Below are 20,071 nucleotides of genomic sequence, written 5' to 3'. Positions count from 1 at the left end.
TCATATTTTTTAACGCTTATATGGACGTTAATAAAGAAGTAGTGACACTCTGAACAAATGGATTTCAGAGGGTCCTGACCACCCTCTTCCCAGGACTTTTTCCTGTTATATCATGTTACAGTACGGGGAAAGTTGAAAACCAAAGCTTTGCACCAAACCAGTAATACAATTTTTAATATCTGCTCAATAGTTCTATACATATTGATTATAAACATATTTTTTAAAATCTGTAAATAATAATTTACAAAATAGACCAAATGGTCCTACAGTGCAAAGATTTAAACTAACCAAACCTGCTTGTGTGTTTTCATCTGCCTTTGTAACAAAAGCATTAATGTAGAACACAACTCAAAAAGAAGCCGGGGCAGCAGCATCCTACCTTAAAAATCACACCACTGTTTTCTCAGTATAGACCTGACTCAAATGCGTGACCCAGACAACGCTTTTAATACCTTAGAGGCAGGGAAAACCAGAAGAGAAACAGCAATAGCTACAGGGTCACACATTTCCCACCCATTTCACACATGACTTTTCAGTACCAGTAACTTTACCTGAAGCTGTTGACAGGGGGCACTGCATCAGGCAGCATTCATGTGTTTGCGTAGGTTCTCTCCATTCACATTTGGAGCCGTTCCTCAGATTCCACTTGGCGGTACTGTTACCAGTCTTTGCCAACTCAGCTCTCGACCGAGTCAGAGTACACCAGTGCTTTCATTTAAGTTCAGTCCCTGAGGGGATTTGTTTTGAAGGAACGAGGTTCTCTAAGAGCATCCACATTTCCTGTCATGTTGTTCTCTGTAAACAGTGGTATTTTGGGTTAAGGGATTTTCAGAGGCAAAGCTTTTTCAGGACTTCTGCAGCTTAGGTGGTAAAATGTATCCATGCAGCAGATGTCTTCGATTATGCACCTGTTTTTTCCTCCCCTTTTTACTGAAGGCATCCCACCCATTGATGGTGATGCAATCCCCACAGGACAGTATGGTAACAGAGTGAGGGTTGGTTTCAAAGTTCCTGTATTTATCCTACAGGACTGACTGAGTTCAATATCAATTTTATGCGCAATGGGCCAAGCAATACCATACTAGGCCATAGTACTCTGCAGTTGAGTAACACAAGTGTAAGACTGGTTGTTCAGAGCGTTTTGGGGTGAGTTCCCCATTTTTTGTGCTAGCCTGTTACTGAAGTACACAATTTCTGGAGTTTACTTTCTTTTTCAGCTTCTTGATGTGCTCTTTGAATGTGAGTGTTCAGTCTAATGTAACCCCTAGGTACACTGGATGTTCATAGTGCTCAAGGCTTGTACCATCCCACGATATTTGCAGCTTTTGCTTGGCCTAATGGTGTTTCAGGTGGAAGGCGCATATGAATTTTGTTAGGGGATCAGCATTAACATGTGAGGAAGCATGTGCAATACTATTTTCCAGGTATACTCAGTGAACCGCTTAGAATGTGTTCATTGTCCTCAATACTTTCTGACTGGGTAGCCATGCAAGGATCATCTGCATAAATGAATCTTTGCACATCAGGGAATTCTGGTTGGTAATTCATGAAGATATTAAATAGCAAGGGTGATGGCACCAAACTTTAGGGCAGTCCATTCTGTCAACTCTGCCATCAACTTTTCTGACCATGGATCTCAAGAAAGAACCTGTCGAGTCTCAATCAGGAAGGAGGAGATGACCTGGTCCATTTTGGTATTTCTCAAAATTCTTGCCAATTTCAGTAGAAGTCATGATCATTGACAGCGACAAACAGCCAACAAAGCAACAAACACAGCCCCTATAATTTTACAGGTTTTGAAGCCATCTTCAATGTACTGAGTTAGGTTTACGACTTGGTCACAGCATAAATGTTCTGGGAGGAAATCGGTTTAGTCAGTCAGTCACCCTTCCACGATCAGCGCTATTCTACCTATAATCATCCACTCATTTAACTTGTGGGTCTAGCAAAATAAGAATACTGGGTGATAACTATTTGCAGAATTAGTGTCTAGGTGGTTTGGGTAGAGCCAACACTTTGGCTTTTCTCCACAGCCTGAATACATGCATTGTCTCCATGCAGGAATTAAAAAGAAGTCAAACAGCCACTTCTGTGGTCTCATCCAGAAGTGTAGCAATAATTCATCAGATATACCATTGAATCCACCTGCCTTTCCACATTGCAAGGGTTTCATGACTAGTGTTAGTGCCTCAGTTTTGAGTTGCTCACTGTGGATTTTGCTGTCTCTGAGGACTAACTGAAGTTCCTGCTTGATTTGTTTCATTCTGCCCTTTGCTTTGAGGACTGGTTTATATTTAGGATGAGTTGGTGAGAAACTTGTTTGGAAGAGACTGTGGCAATGAGCTTTGATTGTTGTCCATCAGAGTTCAGCTTACAAATTGCGGCCATTCTACTATTATGGCACAGGTGTGTTGTTTTAAATCATCTCCCTCCAGCAGCTGCACTGTGACATAGTTAAAGCTCATTGCGGGGAAAGGTGGTGCAAGCTCCCACAAAAGCTACTGCTAAAGGAAACTTTCTAAAAGAAGGCTCCCAGTCCAGAGAATCTTCTGATGTCAAATGACACTGTGAGCAATATGCAGTGTAGCTGTAGACATGCAGGTCCCAGAATATTAGAGAGACAAGGTGGGTGAGGGAATATCTTTTAATGGACCAACTTCTACTGGTGAGAGAGACAAGCTTTTGAGCCACAAAGAGCTCTTCTTCAGGTCTGGGGAAGTTATTCCCAGCATCATAACAAAATGCAAGGTGGAACAGAATGTTTAGCATAAGTAATTAGTAAGTATTGTAAGGAACTAGTCAAGATAGAGCAGCCCATTAACACCTCTGCAGTCTTAGGATCAGACAAGGAGGTTAGAGGGTTACCGTTTAATGAATTTAAGGTCCTAGGCTCATCTCTTGAAATGTATGTTGATCAAGCCATACTCAATGGAGACCCCATCCTGAAGGAAATCTTTCCTGAACCCCCACTTCTGGCCTTCAAAAAACCTGCCAACCTCTCAATGCTCATCATCAGAAGACAGCTCCCCGCAGACCAGGAAACCCCAACTCAAAGCAGCACCAGACTCTGCCAGAACAACAAATGGAAAACCTGCAGACATATCTTCACTGCTATGATGATCTACAACCCCCCACAACACACCTTTCAAGATTCATGGATCTTACACATGCCTATCACAACATGTGGTATACCTCATCCAGTGCATTACATGCCCCAATAACAACTATGTGAGTGAAACCAGACAATCACTATCCTCCAAATGAACTCACACAGGAAAATGATAAAAGACAAAAACATCCTACACCTGTTGGTGAACACTTTTCAGAAAGCGATCACTCTGTATCAGTCTTCATCCTCAAAGGAAACCTGCCCAACACTTTCCAAAGATGAGCCTGGGAGCTTAATTTCATTACTCGGCTAGACACACAAAATCATGGACTGACCAGACACACTGGATAATGGTTAATTACAACAATCTGTAATCCACTAACCCCCTCTTTTTGCCCTATGATTGCAGAGGTATTAATGGGCAGCTCTATCTTGAATGGTCCCTTACAACATGTGCAAACAACTTATGCTAAACAATCTGTTCCACCTTGCACTTTGCTATGACGCTGGAAGTACCTTTCCCAGACGTGAAGAGCAGCTCTTTGTAGCTAGAAAGCTGGTCTCTCTCACCAACAGAAGTTGGTCCAATAAAAGATATTACTGCACCCACCTTGTCACAATGAGCAACAGGGAGTCTGACTATGCATGCGTGGCTCTAGCATAAGATGTGGAGGCAGCAGACGTATGAACAACTCCTAAGGTAGCTTCATTTTTATTGTATTATTCTTTAAATAAAGATTTGCTATTCATTTAACCTGACATGAGGGCTGCATAAACTTTTGGTAGCATAAATCGTTACAGATTTACTTGTGGGAAAACCAATTCCACTTCTCCTCACATTTCCTTTATCAGGGACTCATCTGGAGAAATAAAGAGTCCACACAATACTCTCAAGAATGGTTTCCAAATCACCACACAAGCACAACAGAGCAGTTCACCTGCATTTCTTACTGCCCTACAATACCAACACAATGAGCCTTCAGGCATCCATTCCTGAGATAGTGACTCACTGCTGTGTTACAGGTATCAAAACCTATCTTCACCTGATCTAAACTGTCTCCATTCTATACAAAATCGTCTTCATTAACAGCCCCTTTTTTTATGCTTACAATAAGAAAACAGAATACTTTAGTATTCTTTATGGGTTACACTTACCTATAAAATGTCTAGTGATTGATATTTCAAGACTCACTATAACCAAGCCTATAATATTAAACCTTCTTAACAAAAATCTTACAGTACATGGAATATTAGTACTGTTAAAACCAAGTAAGGAGACTGCCGAAAGGAAGTTTAGATAACCAACCTAAGAAACTGGATAAAAAGTTACCAATCAGTTATCAAATATCCCTAGTTTGAATTCTTTTGTAAAGTCCAGGTGGTATGAAAAGACCACATTCTTCACTATAGCTATGATTCAGCAAAACACTAAGCATGTACTTAACTTTAAACTTTTACTTCAATGGGACGCAAATACGCGCTGACGTGCTTTGCTGAATCATAACCTACGTGTCCAAGAATGCTGCCTAAGGGGACTGACATTAAACACCAGCAGCTGATATTTCAGAATGTACATCAAAAATTTTAACTGCATGCCTCTTTGCTAACCACATCAACAGATTAAATTCTCAAACAACATAGATCAGCAGTGATGTAGTCAGCACGTTCACTGCCCTAAATTGCCAAAAGCTCAGTTATCCAATAAATACAAGCATCTTAGATAATACAGCCAACAATAATCAAACTAAATAGGTTTCAGAGTAGCAGCTGTGTTAGTCTGTATCTGCAAAAAGAAAAGGAGTACGTGTGGCACCTTAGAGACTAACAAATTTATTTGAGCATAAGCTTTCGCGAGCTACAGCTCCAATGCATCCGATGAAGTGAGCTGTAGCTCATGAAAGCTTATGCTCAAATAAATTGGTTAGTCTCTGAGGTGCCACAAGTACTCCTTTTCTTTTTGCAAACTAAATAGGTACATGTCAAATGCCCATGGTCTACAAGTTCCACTGGTTTTTGAAACTGCTTTCAGATCCAAAGCTTTGTAACTATTATACATTTCACTTTTCTTCTTGGGGAATGGATGGTTGGAATCTAACTAGTATCACGGAGTGACAATTAGCAGTAACTTCAGCACTAATTGATATTGCATTGTTGAGATGAGAATGTGAAAAAGCTCCGGCAAGATGCCTCCTAGATCAACTTGAGTGGATCTACTTGGACCCAGCAAACGGATGAACTAAGGATGATGGAAAAACTTAACCACAGCAAAGGCCTAACTAGCTTTTATAGATTGACTCCAAGTCAGCAGATAAGCTTAAATCATAGTGAAAATTATATTTCAACAATGGAAACACAGCTGCAATATCTTCCCTATGATGAGTTTTACCTTAGTCCTATAACATAGGAGGAAGAGTAAGCTGAATGATGAAACCTCAGAAAAAGTACCACAGGGAGCAATCCTTTATTTTCACAGAGATTAACTAGATGAGCTAATAAGTCTCTTCTATCTTTAAGAAGAACTACACAGTGTGGAACTAGTATCTGGAAAACACAGAACCATAGGACTGGAAGGGCTAGTTGACTAGAGGTCATCTAGTCCAGTCCCCTGCACTCATGGCAGGACTAAGAATTATCTAGATCATTCTTTGTACCAGGATGTAACAGCTCCCAACAAAGCTGAATCAGGGTACAAGAAATTATTCTGCTTCTCCTTTGAGCTATATGGTATCTAGATTTTTATGCCAGAAGTACAGTACCTCCAGAATGGCTTACAACATGGACCCCTGAGAGCAGGTTTAAATGTTGTATATAGAAAACACTAAATGATTACCTGATAGTAATCTTTGCTTCCAAGGTCAACCTCAGTTGAAGATCTTGGATGAGAAGAGCAGGAAACAGGAACAAAGGGAGGGTCACTATTCCTCACATCTCTATTAAGCATGGTTCCCAAACGAGTTCACTGGGGGGGGAAGAGTAGGCACCTTATGGCATTATACAGATGTTGTGGCCAGTCCTCAGGAGTCAGGTCCCGAGGAAAAAAATCTGTTCAGCAAGCAGTATCGTTAACAGATGGTATAGAATGCATTTGACTCTCCCTTATGAAATCTTCAAGAGCACCAGTTTCAGGCCTTGCAAAATAACTGTCTAAAGCATTTCAAATTCCGTAAACCTTTACGCCCCAAAAACAGTGGCAAGGACTGAAGCAAACTGAACGTGGGTCATAAACAAAGAGACTTGCCTTTAAACAATGTATTCAGTGCTTTAATATATTTTTAACACTTGGACTTAAAGGGCCACTGTCAATGGGACAACCGATGCACTTAAAAAAATTAGTAGTTGCAGGTACTACATGCATCTTCAACTTCCCATGCCAACATTTATGATTTTACAATCACTTTTTTTAATTGACTCTCTTTTTCCTGCAGCTCTGTGAAAAATCTGTATGAATTAAAAAGGAAACTGGCTTGCTATGCCAGTAAAGCAGCGAAACTATCTATACAGAAAGGACTGCCAAACGCATCACGTACACGAACACTACCCAAAGAAATACGTATTTTTTCTCATTCAATCTTTCAGTTATAGTCATCTTATGTGCAACAGTAAGTTTGAAGAAAAAAAAAAAACAGACATGCAGGTGATTTTTTTTTCTTTTGGTTGATGGTAGCCCATCAATTGTAGCTTATATTTTGGTAGGAAATTCCGAGCCACTCCTGATTCAAGCCCTGAGAACCACAAAACTCTCTACAAACTAACATTTTATGTAACTATACGAGATCCAATGTGATTTCAAAAGTCCTCCTTTCACTTTTCTTTCTTCCCACCCCCATCCTTCCTTTCTTTCATAGTTTCTGCCACCAAATCCTTTGCTACAATCATTTGCAGCCAGATATCTCTTATGGACTTATGCCAGAGGGGTTCCAGGATTTCTCAAGTGTTCTAGGGAACATACCCAATTTGTTAACCACTGTCCTTTGCATAAGTTAGTGTGTGTTGATAGTCCTAGAAACCGCAGTTCAATGTTTACATATACTGCAGGTATAGAATAGACAGCAATTGTGTAAGCTTCTCCCCACATTGGTTCTATCAGCATGTTTTAATCCTGTAATGGAGAGTCCACTACAAGGTGTCAGAGATACACAGACAGATTCCAGTAACTAGGGCATGTGTTTTTAGAGGAGATAAGAAATAATCCCAATTTTTTTTTAAACTAACATATTTCTAAAACAATTCTTCTTCAAAATGTGGCATATTCAGAGTACATATCTGCATTAGAAAAATAAGTTATCTTATTACAGCACAAAACAACAACTATGCAGTTGGCCCCTTTATTTGACTGTTGCTATAATATAGGTACTAATTTTAATAGCACTTATTTGGGAATTCATCACTCTCTGCCCTGGAGTAAACATACGTTGATAAAACCATTACACCACAATACAATGTATCTTATTATATATGCACAATTACTATTAGCAGTACAGTAGAACCCTGTTTATCCAAGCCTCCATTAGCTGTCTCTCCATATTAACCCACAACCTCAGCCCCACCCATTCTCCTGATTATCTGAATTTTTTATTATCCCATCTGGTCCCAGTCCCTATTAGATCAGATAAACAGGGTTCCACTGTACTGTGATAATGCCTAAAAGCCCTCAATCAAAATCAGAGGCCACATTATGCTAGGCACTGTACAAACATGGGATCCTACCGCCAAACACTTATAACCAAATTTGTAAGCTCTGTTCACACACATGCTTCTTCATAGCTTCATCCCACACCCACCCATGTGATGCACTTCTGTCCAGTCAACCTCTTAACTGAAAACAAGCAGCAGGGTAAATGCAGTGCAGTACTTGGTAGAATAAATTTGAGTATTTTTACTGCTGCCACATTTCATAACATAGAAAGAAAACTGGTTACATCAGCAGGAAAGCTTTTCTCTCACTTGTTTGTTTCAAACCACCAGTGTATTTAATATTACGTCTTCTAAGCTAAAACATATTGAGTTATGATCTCATCAGATCTCAAACTAAGCAGGGTCAACCCTTGGTAGTATTTACACAGTAGTATTATAACTGGCACACTTGCCTCTAAACATCAGCATGAGACTAAATGCCCCCAGCATGGTGCCAAGGATGAGACAAAAAACACTATGGACTTAACTATGTACTACTTATTGAAAATCCCATGAAACTTTTTGCAAACACAAGGTTGTAAATGACTGTGTCCTAGCACAAATTTCAACTTGGATAATTACATTTAACCTACCTGGTACCTCATTTGCAGAGTCCCAGAGCCTGAGCCTGAATGTCTGAGCTCTGGAAGCCCAAGTCAGCTGAAACAGGGTAGCTGGGGGAGTTTTATTTCAGTGAGGACATACCCGCAATCTCTCTTTGTGCCTCCTATCTTTTTATCTGTCTTGTTTATCTAGATTGCAAAGTCTTCGGGGCACAGATTGTCCCTTTCTCTGTTTGTATTGCACTTCTCACAACAGAGCCAAGAACTCAGTTGGAGCCTCTAGGCACTATTATAATTCAACCAACCATCAGCACTGAGTTAGAAAGGCTAGAAAACATCCTACAAATATTTGAGGTGTGTAAAAATACTAAGGTAGGAGAGAAATTTAGCATGATAAAGGGGTACTGCTAGGAGTAATGGGATGAAGTTTAGAATGGGAAAATCTAGCACAAACATCAAGGAAAGCTTTCTCATGGCAAAATCTACCAGCCTAAGGAACTTTCCACTGGAATTGGTGGAATCTCCATTACCTGACACTTTTAGAATTAGACAGACAAAAGTAATGGCAATAATCTTGTACTGACAGAAGAAGAGATGGCATGACATACTGGGCCTCTTCTGTCTCTAGACTCTGTCATTACTATCAGCTAATGAAAAGAAATGAAACTATAAAAACAAATTCACATTACAGGGAAAATCCTCTGGAAACTTTTGAAGGGTGAAAGGTACACAGACTGTCACTCCAATCCTGTAACTTTAATCTTACTCATGCTGGGAAATCTTTAATCCGGTCCTCTCCCATTTATAGCCACTAATCACTGTTACTCAAAAATATGAGAAAAGCTCATGGAATGAAGGTTGTAGAACTTTAGAATTACAATTAAAACAATAGTTTAAAAAATGGAAAAATGTTCTGTTTGCTGTTTTTACGAGCAACAGTTTACTATGTGCACTGGCCAGTACTTTTGGTAAAATTTTGAAAGGCACTTAAGTAATTTAGGACTCCAAGCACTTTTGAAAATTTTACCGTGTGTGAAATCATCTTCCCTGGGCTGCCAGTTACCACACTGCATAGAGGGACCTTAGATACAGCAACAAAAGAGAGAATGTAAATGTTTATATAGGAAAATGTGACTGGAAAACCAGAAGTGACGGAAGGACCAAGGGGCACGGGGAATACTTGAAATGTCTCGGTGTTTTTTTCCTTTTACATTTGGCTACATTTCATTTTGACTGTAGCACTTTAAACAGAGTGGTTAGCTAGGATACAGATTTCCAAATATACTACTGAGCTTAGTATAAGTAGTATAAACCAGATAATTTCATAGAATCATAGAATATCAGGGTTGGAAGGGACCCCTGAAGGTCATCTAGTCCAACCCCCTGCTCGAAGCAGGACCAATTCCCAGTTAAATCATCCCAGCCAGGGCTTTGTCAAGCCTGACCTTAAAAACCTCTAAGGAAGGAGATTCTACCACCTCCCTAGGTAACGCATTCCAGTGTTTCACCACCCTCTTAGTGAAAAAGTTTTTCCTAATATCCAATCTAAACCTCCCCCACTGCAACTTGAGACCATTACTCCTCGTTCTGTCATCTGCTACCATTGAGAACAGTCTAGAGCCATCCTCTTTGGAACCCCCTTTCAGGTAGTTGAAAGCAGCTATCAAATCCCCCCTCATTCTTCTCTTCTGCAGGCTAAACAATCCCAGCTCCCTCAGCCTCTCCTCATAAGTCATGTGTTCTAGACCCCTAATCATTTTTGTTGCCCTTCGCTGGACTCTCTCCAATTTATCCACATCCTTCTTGTAGTGTGGGGCCCAAAACTGGACACAGTACTCCAGATGAGGCCTCACCAATGTCGAATAGAGGGGAACGATCACGTCCCTCGATCTGCTCACTATGCCCCTACTTATACATCCCAAAATGCCATTGGCCTTCTTGGCAACAAGGGCACATTGCTGACTCATATCCAGCTTCTCGTCCACTGTCACCCCTAGGTCCTTTTCCGCAGAACTGCTGCCTAGCCATTCGGTCCCTAGTCTGTAGCGGTGCATTGGATTCTTCCGTCCTAAGTGCAGGACCCTGCACTTATCCTTATTGAACCTCATCAGATTTCTTTTGGCCCAATCCCGATGAGTCGAAAGAATAGTAAATATGTTCATAAATACGAACAATCTTTACATTTCAGTGAAAAACTACAGAATGACCATAGTAAGGAACATATGAATTGCCATGTTGGCTTAGACACAGGTTCATCTAGGCCAGTATCCAGTCATTGACAGGGGCCAATATGACTTGCTTCAAAGAGAAGTATAGGAACCATGCAGCAGGCAAATGTGGGATAATCTGCCCGTCCCTCCCCACATTCCTTAGGTCTCATCCTGGTCTCGAGTTAGAGACTGGCCTAAGCCCTGAAGCATGAGGTTTAATATCACTTCCAAAATGTATATTATAGTTAATTATGACAACTCTGGATAACCACATAAAATGTTCAATTTTTTTTTTTTTTTGAAACTTACTAAATTCTTGGCCTCAACAACTTTCTCTGGCAATGAGTTTCACAGACTAATTAGGAGTTGTGTGAAAAAGTATTTCCTTTTAACAGTTTTGAATTTGTCAACTTTCAATTTCATTGAACATGCCCGTGTCTAGTCTAGAAACCTTTGGTCAGCAATCAGAAACCTTCATGTTCGTTATGCTACATTTAGGGTAATCAGGCAATGAGTTGCAGCTACGGGAGGGAAGATGTGGTTGCATCAATAACATTATGCAGCTTCTCAGTGAGTGCTAGCATATGGCATATTGTAGGTAAGACAGGGAGGGCTGTTTTTTGTGGAAGGGCACTAGTAGTTTTAAGTTAATGTATGTCTTCAGTTGGCTGATTTCCTGTAATTGTCAAGGCTGAAGTAGACCTTACAGGAGTACTGACTGAGGATGCATTTATAATGCAGGAAGCAAAACTTCCTCAGGCTGAGCTGAAGGTGTCACTTCTGATATTTTGGTTCTAATTAAGCCAAGAAAACCTGAACTAATTCCAAATTCTGTTTAATATTTCAAAATCATTGAAAGAAAGGTTATAATAAGAATTCTAACCATGCTGTTTGGCTAACATATGTGCTGTACACTAACGGCTGCATCTCTTAAAACGTATTACGTTGTATTTCATCAAAGCCAGGAGGGCGCACCCACATACACACAGAATAAATATTTATTTTCTATGGGTTGTTTTTTTCATTTTTGCACCAAGAGAAATACTACCTACCAGTAAGAGCGCCTCTCCCCTTCATCATTGGTGGCTATCTTTAAGGTCTCATTCTGTTAAAAGTGCTTGTATTTCTGGCTGAGGCCAGAATATACTAGGTTAAACGTTTCTCACATGCCTTTCCTTCCCTCTAGTTGTCCAGTTATTGCATGTGCACACCTGACGCACACTTATTTTAAAATTTCTTCTTGATTTCAACATTTTATACTACAATATCAAGATCAAGGGTCCTATTGTGTGAAGTGCTGTATAAAAAGTGGTTAACTACATGCAAAGAACTAATTTTTTTTTTAACAAGTAAAGTTTGTTTTAAGGACAGGAGGAGGCAGGCAAGCCACACTCTTCATCCAGGAGGAATTATTTTTAATTCAGTTGTAACTTTGAATTCCAGTACAAAATTGAAGTGTATGCGCAACAAAAACGAGTCCTTCATTCCTCTAGGCATGATATGAGCAAACTCCTTTGCTAAAACAATTTTACATATGGATACAGCCATTGGATGCTGTCTTCTATTCGGCTTTGAAATTATAAAAATTTAGCAAGTTGCTCTCAAAGCCAGCCTCCAATGATTTGCACTCCAAAATCTGCAATACTCATAGTCTTGGCCTCAATTAAAAGCAAGAGAAAAGTAAGCTGCACAGAGACTTCAAAGCAGTGATACAGATTAGAGAAATGTAGGATAACTCCCTTGTGTGATGGTTTAACAAAATACCTAATCAAATAACGCATTCAACATCGCACATTCATTCTTACAAAAAGGTTTTACTGTGAAATCAAAGTGAAAAGGAAATGTTCTGGATGACCTTTATATGCCACTGACTACAAGAGGAACCACAGAATCTATATTTAATCCAATCTTAAACTACACATTACAAGGAAGTCCACTGGAAATATCCCTGTTGCTACTGTGAAGTCTTCAGATCCTGCAGGAAGATAATGCATTGTGATGCAAATTTGCAGCACTGAGGGAAACATGCTGCAGAAGCCAGAGCATTTCCAGTGGCCATAGTGATCTATTGTTAAAAAGGGACATTTGTCAAGTTAAAAAAGATTTCTAAAAACCTTTCATTTGTTCGTTTGTTTTTTGTACATTCCACCCTCCTTGCAAACCTAAAACTGAAATCTATTTTCAGATCAACGTCGCCTGACTCCAGCTTTGCAGTATTTCTGAGGCTCAATTTACACTGAATTTTATGGAAATAGAGAATTTTAACTGAATTTTTTGTTTCTTGGTTTTCACCACACTAGCATGAGAGCATCATCCTACTCAGGAAGCCCATCGGAAATCTCTTTCATCCAGTCAGTGCAATACAGCAGAACTGCTGTTAAGTCATCAGAAATATAATTTCATACATCTTATTTGTTATGAAATGGATACAGTACTTTTCTGACTTCTTCCACCAACCACAGACATTTGTTTGGTGTGGTTTGAATCCCCCGCTCCCCACAATTTTCAATGTTCCTTTTACCATAACACCAGCTAGTAACTTCGGGCCTTGTTTTACCCCTCCCCCCACCCCTTACCAATGCCTCTAAAACAGCATAATTTACCCCGAACATCCACAATATCAAGTCCATCTTGTCACTATGCATTGGGTTTGACCACCGGTCCCCAAAAAGTCCTGAACATAAAATTCACACAGCTCTGCAAACCAGGGGAATGGGTGCGAGGGCAGGGGAGATAGAGGAAAATATATAAACAGACAAAAAACGCAATTGCTCTGGTCTTTAATCCATCTATAAAATCCCGCCATGCTTAGATGCTGCCAAATACATCCATCCCTCTTCTCAAGTTGCTAAAAATCCCCTTTCCATTTGAACTTCCATATACACCGCAAAAAATTGCTTTTCAGATAAAATCTAACTATGAGGCCTAAATCAGCCTGACAATGTCCCTTGAAGATGGAAGAACACTCACTAGGTAAAGCCGGAAAGAAGTCTTGTCTAGAGATGCTCATCATGACTCATAGATGCATTGCAGTGGACATAAAACCTCAGAGCCCCAAATAGGAGGCTAGATGTTTTTTCATCTGTCCATATTAGAACAGCTGCAGAAAAAATGACACTATCTAGAATGGTTACTTTTTTTCATGTTTTGAATTAACTGTATGGTATTTATTTATTCATTTTTCAATTTTGTTATCTCCTTGTGTACCTGCCTTCTTGTCAGCATGTTTTTAAGCATCCTAAAAATCCAATATGTGAACTTCTTCCTTAAAAAAACCTTTACTTTTAAATTAAAGATGCCATGTGTTCGTTGCACTGTGTTTGAAGAAAACATGCATTTTCTCAAGACAGCTATTTTAAAACATCATGTACAAATGAGTAATTTGCAGTACACAATTTTTAAACTGAAACTGGCATTTGATTCTAGAGGGAACAGCAGCCATCTTTTAGTGTTATATCAGAAAACAGTAAGAGAGCCAAAGTGGGTCCCCTATCCATGCCAATGGTCCTGACATGAAACATCCAATCTGAAACCCCACTGAACTTACAGTAAATTCAGTGTGAGCTCATGACTTGAGTCCCTCCTTAGTATCAGAAATGCCAGTGTTGTTAATTGACAAAAAGAAAGTCACAGCTTGTATAGAGTTACACATTATGCTCAGTGTATGGACTTTTAAAATGCTGCAAGAGCAAAAAGAGCGTAGCTTCATTTTGCACACATAGAGTAGCCATTATATCGTAGGCACATTCATGAAGTTTTATTGTAAAGTTTACTGACAATTGTTAATAAGATTAACACCAAAGTTTAGACGTAAAGGTTTCAAACAGGTTACAACCATAATCTAGGAACATAACAGAACACACTACTGTTTTTAAAAATAGGAATAATTTATAAGGCCCCTGGATGACAGGGGATGCTGGATTAAGAGTTTTATTCACCTTGTAATTTAGGACAAATTAACTTGTCTGCCCCTCACTTCCGGCATTCTCATCTGTGCAGACTCTTCACAGGTCTAACCTTCCATTATTTAACCACTTGTTTTGTTTCACACTGCCCCTCTACCTTGCCAGTGATGCTAGCCCTGACTGCCCACTAGTCCACTTCTCCACGGTTCTCTCTGCGTCTTTTTCTATGTTGTTCTAATGCATCATTTTAAAAGAGTAAATAAAACATATGGATATATAAAAATTGTAAACAACTCATCTCAATTCCCCTACTCATTTGTCAAAATATCATTTATGAGGCCGTGAACTCCCTAAGTCTCCCTTGTGTTTGTTCAGTCCTGCTCAGTGTTCTAGCACTGCTTTGGACTCCAATCCCAACTGGAACTTCTGGACTCTAAGACAATACAAATAAAAAACTCTGATTATATATCAGAATACTATGGTATTGAAAGCAAACTATAAAAGCTACTCTATGTCACATTAAAAAATAAATGAGAGAATAGCGCTTACCTGTTGGAAAGGAAAGTCTTGAAATATCTGAAAGAAGAAGATTTATTAGCATAAATAAAATTCTTTAATATTCAACAGTCAAATTAGCTTAACCACACGTTATCTAAAACAGCCCTCTAGCTGCCAGACATGCTGCATGCAAAGCAAAATCACCATCCTTTATTCCCCACAGTTCATTCACAAGATTATCCTTCAAATACGTGAGTGAAGAACAAAGATTATACCAACTAGTTTACAGTGAAGATGTTACGCTATTAGGTGACTAGTATAATTATTCCACCAGGGTGCTAGTCACAAAGCACTCTACTGATGCCATTAGAACCATTAGTGTTTTTACTCACTCATTTTTCTCAACCATTCACCTTATCTGGGATGAAATTTTCAGGTTTGATCTTTAAAGAAAAGGGTTTTGTTTGATGGTTTGTTTTTAAAGCTTAGACACAAGCTATTCAAAATTTTGTTTAAACATAACCAACTAAAAAAAGATCAAATGGGAGTAGAAATAAAATTATATTCAAAGACAGTGAAGAGTCTTGAACCTTAGTCAAAGGTAGAAAGAAGGTATATCTATTACTATTACTAACAATGGTATGCTGGTTGCTTTACAGACCGCTAAGATCATAAAGCCATTATAGCATGCAAAACTGTATCTTGCTGTATTTCTGTCCACAGCCTTTCATATATCACATGTAATCTTAATTTGTAAACTCGTCAGAACCCTGATCCTGACCGGGGCCTCAAGGATCAAGAGAGTTTTGAGGAGAGGAGAAGCAAGCAGAGAGAAGGGAATGGGACACAAAAAGTAAGGATGGGAGAAGCAAGAGATATCAGGAGTGAGAGGAGATGGGACTGATGGCACAAGGGAATTTGATTATCATGCACATTGTGTAAAGAGTTGTCACTTTGGATGGGCTATCACCAGGAGGAGAGTGAATTTGTGTGTGGAGGGGTGGAGGGTGAGAAAACCTGATTTGTGCTGGAAATGGCCTAACCTGATGATTACTTTAGATAAGCTATTACCAGCAGGACAGTGGGGTGGGAGGAGGTATTGTTTCATATTCTCTGTGTATATATAAAGTCTGCTGCAGTTTCCACGGTATGCATCTGATGAAGTGAGCTGTGGCTCACGAAAGCTCATGCTCAAATAAATTGGTTAGTCTCTAAGGTGCCACAAGTACTCCTTTTCTTTTTACAAGGGAATGGGTGATCTGAAGAGAACAGGAGACACTGCTAGTTGGGAAGTAGGAAAGTGCACTGTGGGGCAGTTATGGAGAAAGAGCAAAAAGTAAGAAAGAGGTGGTGGATGGGCAGTGGTGGATTAGCCACTGGGCCAATTGGGCACTCCTGCTCCCTGACCCACCCCGCCCAGCGCTCCTGTTGGGGAGCAGAGTTGGGGTGTGGGGGCTTCCCCCGCTCCCTGGCAGGAGCACCAGGCAGGCGGGGGAAGCCCCCACGTCCTGGAAGGAGTGCTGGGTGGGAAGGGGCAGGACAAGACAAGCCCCAATACCCCAACCCCATTTCCCCGGCAAGAGGGTGGAGGGCAGACTGCAAGCAGAAGTGGTGGGGAGGGGAGGGGCCCCCATTTGCTCTGGCCCAGGGCCCCACAAAAGCTTAATCTGTCTCTGGTGGTGGGGACTGAACAGACCTCAACCAAAGAGGAGAAGCAGAGTTAGTTAGCAAGGAAGATGGCAAAGATCAACGAAGTGTGAGCAAATTTATCATGGATGAAGTCCATGTGAACTTTGGACTTCCTCCAGAGTAGCAAGAACAGGAACTGACTGACAGAGCGCCAGAGCAGATATTTTTCTAATATGCAGCAAACCAATGAGACTATCTTAGGTTAATCAACATAGCACCAGTAAATACAGTGATATCAGTGAGTAATCCTAATATTGTGTTTAGTTAGGCTTATTATAATCATTGCTGCTGCTGTGGTAAAAACTGACAAAACTTTAATACTGGTGAAAAACATCTAAAACAAATACAGATCTCTAAAACCAACTAACTGCATATTTCAAAACTGAACTTCAGAGCTGTCTCTGAAGACATGTTTATTGCTTTAGTGGCAAAACATGCCAAAATTAAAACACTCTTAAAATGCAAAATGAGAACAGTTACAGGACATTAATACTATTAGGGAAAACCCTGCACATTTTATTCTGGAAAAAGAACAGCAAGTTTTGAGAGGTAACAAAGTACATTTATAAAGATATGCTCACCAAGTCATTTGCTTACAAGCAACACTGGGCTGAGGTAATAAAATATCCCCTCAAACAGGAGAAAACAAAAAACAAGCAGGAAGGAGCTACATAAACTTCAGGAAGGAAAAGCCTCACGTTGCCTCCGGCAATAGTTTCTGCATGGAATATACATCAGTGTATATGGAATGAATCCTTATACTGGTTTAAAAAAAAAAAAATTCAAGTTTTAGTGAAGCTTCAGATTCCTGTTGAGTCATTTAAGTTTAGGAAAACTGTCGCACTGTTCGTCTATTTATTCAAAATACTATATTGTACCATTTACCCAAATTGTTTTTGCAAGGTCATTATCAGAAAGATCTCCTAGAAATAAGTGTATCCCCCATAATGGCTCAATCCACTTAGTTAAAATTACCAATTAAGTTTCAAGATTGAAATTTTATTTCAAAATTTAGCTAAGAGACAATAAGTGTATTATTATATTTCACCTGCCATGATGCAAATTAACCTCTAAAGTGAATTTCTACTTCAACAAAAAAAGTACTTAACTTGGAAGAATCTATAATTACAGTACAGACACAAGCAACAGTATATTATTCTTGAAATTCAGTAAACTATTCTTGATACAACGGAATAAATGTTTACACCTCAATGTTTTTTTCTTAAAAGGAGATTAAGTTTCACCCATCATGTCCAGGAGATACATTTTAAGAAAAAAATGTAGACAAACCCGAAGTCTATATCTGGCAATCATTATAATAAGTACACAGATGCTACGATAAAATTAAATCCTAAATTTTCCAATCCTGAACTTGGGATTCAGCCATATAATACCTATTAACATTTTAATATAAATATTGCATGGCTAAAATACATGCAACTTTGAAAACACAGAGTGGTGTTTACTTAAGGACAGCACAACCCTTGAAATAATAGAGCTTTTTTTTAGCACTTTGGGCCCTAATCCTGTAATGGGCTCCACACAGGCAGATCCTTGCATTCACACAGGCCTCAATGATGAAACTTGGATTTGCTCAGATGGGGCCCATTGCAAGATCAGGGCCTTTGAATGTATACCTACTGAAACAATAATAGCAAGCAGTTAGATCCATGTCTACTCCCAACTAATTTCACAAATGGATAAATTGAAGAGGCACTACACATGTGCGACAATTCCACGTAAGGCCGCAGTTCCCTGTGAGAACACATTTTTCCAAAACAATTAAATATTTATATGTAATGTATTTCTAAGATTTAAAACTAACAGTTCAGGGAAAGTAAAGCACACAGCATGAGGTTCAGATCTGGCTATTCAAAATGGTACCAAAAGCACTCAGAAAGTTGCTTGTGCAACATTTTTCAAAGGTTTTCAGTAAACACAAGCAGGTCTTTTAAAGGCTAATGCGTCTAGCTCCAGAAAATATAAACCATTGTGGGAATATGGGTTCATGACAGCATCAATGAAACGTGAAAATGCTGCATTATGATGTCAAAAAGAAAAAGCACAATCTGTTATGCATTTACGATCTGCTCACCACTGCTGTATCAGTACCACCTAGGATCAATGTTCATTTGTTTCATGCAATTTATTAATTATGGCATCACAGCAGGGACTCCACTCCAAAGCTCAAAAGTGAAATAATTTTTCTGCCCTCTATCTTATTTTTGATCCCTTGTTAGTGTCCCCCCACCCCACCCGCAAAGCCTTATTTTGGCTTAAAAAATTGTATTCTTATTCTTAAATCAAATGATGTGTATTTTTTTAAAAAGATCATCTGAAAGAAATCTAACAAAACAGGTGTTTTAAGGTGCACAGAAGAGTAAGCCTCTCAAGGCAGGTGTGTGGTCAGTCAAGTAATTCCAGTTCATCGAGTTCATTACACACAAATTTGCCAATATTTTGCAAACTAGCCAAGCTTCAAAATCCCAATGAGTGAAGTTGCTTGTGTTCCCCCCCGCCCCGCATTTACCTCTCTCCATTCTGAGAACTGACCATTTAATTCCTACCCTTTGTTTCCTTTTAACCAATTACTGATCCATGAGAGGACCTTCTCTCTTACGCCATGACTGCTTATTTTGCTTAAGAGCCTTTGGTGAGGACCTTGTCAAGGGCTTTCTGAAAATCCAAGTATACTATAGCCACTGGATCACCCTTGTCCACATATCTGTTGACTCCTCAAAGAATTCTAATAGATTTGGGACACATGATTTCCTTTTACAAAAACCATGTTGACTCTTCCCCAACAAATCGTGTTCATCTATGTGTCTAATAATTCTGTTCTTTATTATAGTTTCAACCAATTTGCCTGGTACTGAAGTTAGGCTTACTGGCCTCTAATTGCCAGGATCGCCTCTGGAGCCTTTTTTAAAAATTGGTGTCACATTAGCTATCTCCAGTCATCTAGTAGAGAAGCTGATTTAAGTGATAGGTTACATACCACACTTAGTCGTTCTGCAATTTCATATTCTGAAGGAACTCAAACTCTTGGGTGAATACCATCTGGTCCTGATGACTTATTACTGTTTATTTTATCAATTTGTTCCAAAACTACTTCTTCTGATCCCTCAATCTGGGACAGTTCCTCAGATTTGTCACCTAAAAAGAATGACTCAGGTGTGGGAATGTGAAGACTGATGCAAAGAATTCATTTAGCTTCTCTGCAATAGACTTTTTTTAATGCATAGTTTCACTCACACACAACGATGGGTTGGGAAAGAACCTGCCACGGAAGTTCAGTCACTCCCTGGCAACATGAAGGGGCTGGAGAGACTTCCTTTTTTTCAGCCCACCTTTGCTTGCTGGAGAGCCAGTGACTAGTTCAGTCCATTGTAGTGTGGCACTGGGGAGTATGATCCCAATCCA

The 20,071-nt window shown here is 39.5% G+C and overlaps 1 protein-coding gene across 1 annotated transcript in view; it reads right to left on the bottom strand.

The window, feature by feature from the left end:
* Nucleotides 1-20,071, bottom strand: part of PTK2 (protein tyrosine kinase 2) — a 385,991-nt gene that overhangs the window by 303,688 nt on the left and 62,232 nt on the right. The window contains exon 2 of the mRNA XM_077809747.1: nt 15,011-15,037. The gene's annotated coding sequence lies outside the window, so the exon portion shown is untranslated. The remainder of the gene's footprint in view (nt 1-15,010; nt 15,038-20,071) is intronic.

The sequence above is a fragment of the Eretmochelys imbricata genome, chromosome 2 (assembly GCF_965152235.1).
Source record: "Eretmochelys imbricata isolate rEreImb1 chromosome 2, rEreImb1.hap1, whole genome shotgun sequence".
Taxonomy (NCBI): Eukaryota; Metazoa; Chordata; order Testudines; family Cheloniidae; genus Eretmochelys; species Eretmochelys imbricata.
The sequence above is the reverse complement of the archived record's forward strand: the minus strand, read 5'-3'. Positions and strand labels throughout refer to the sequence as shown.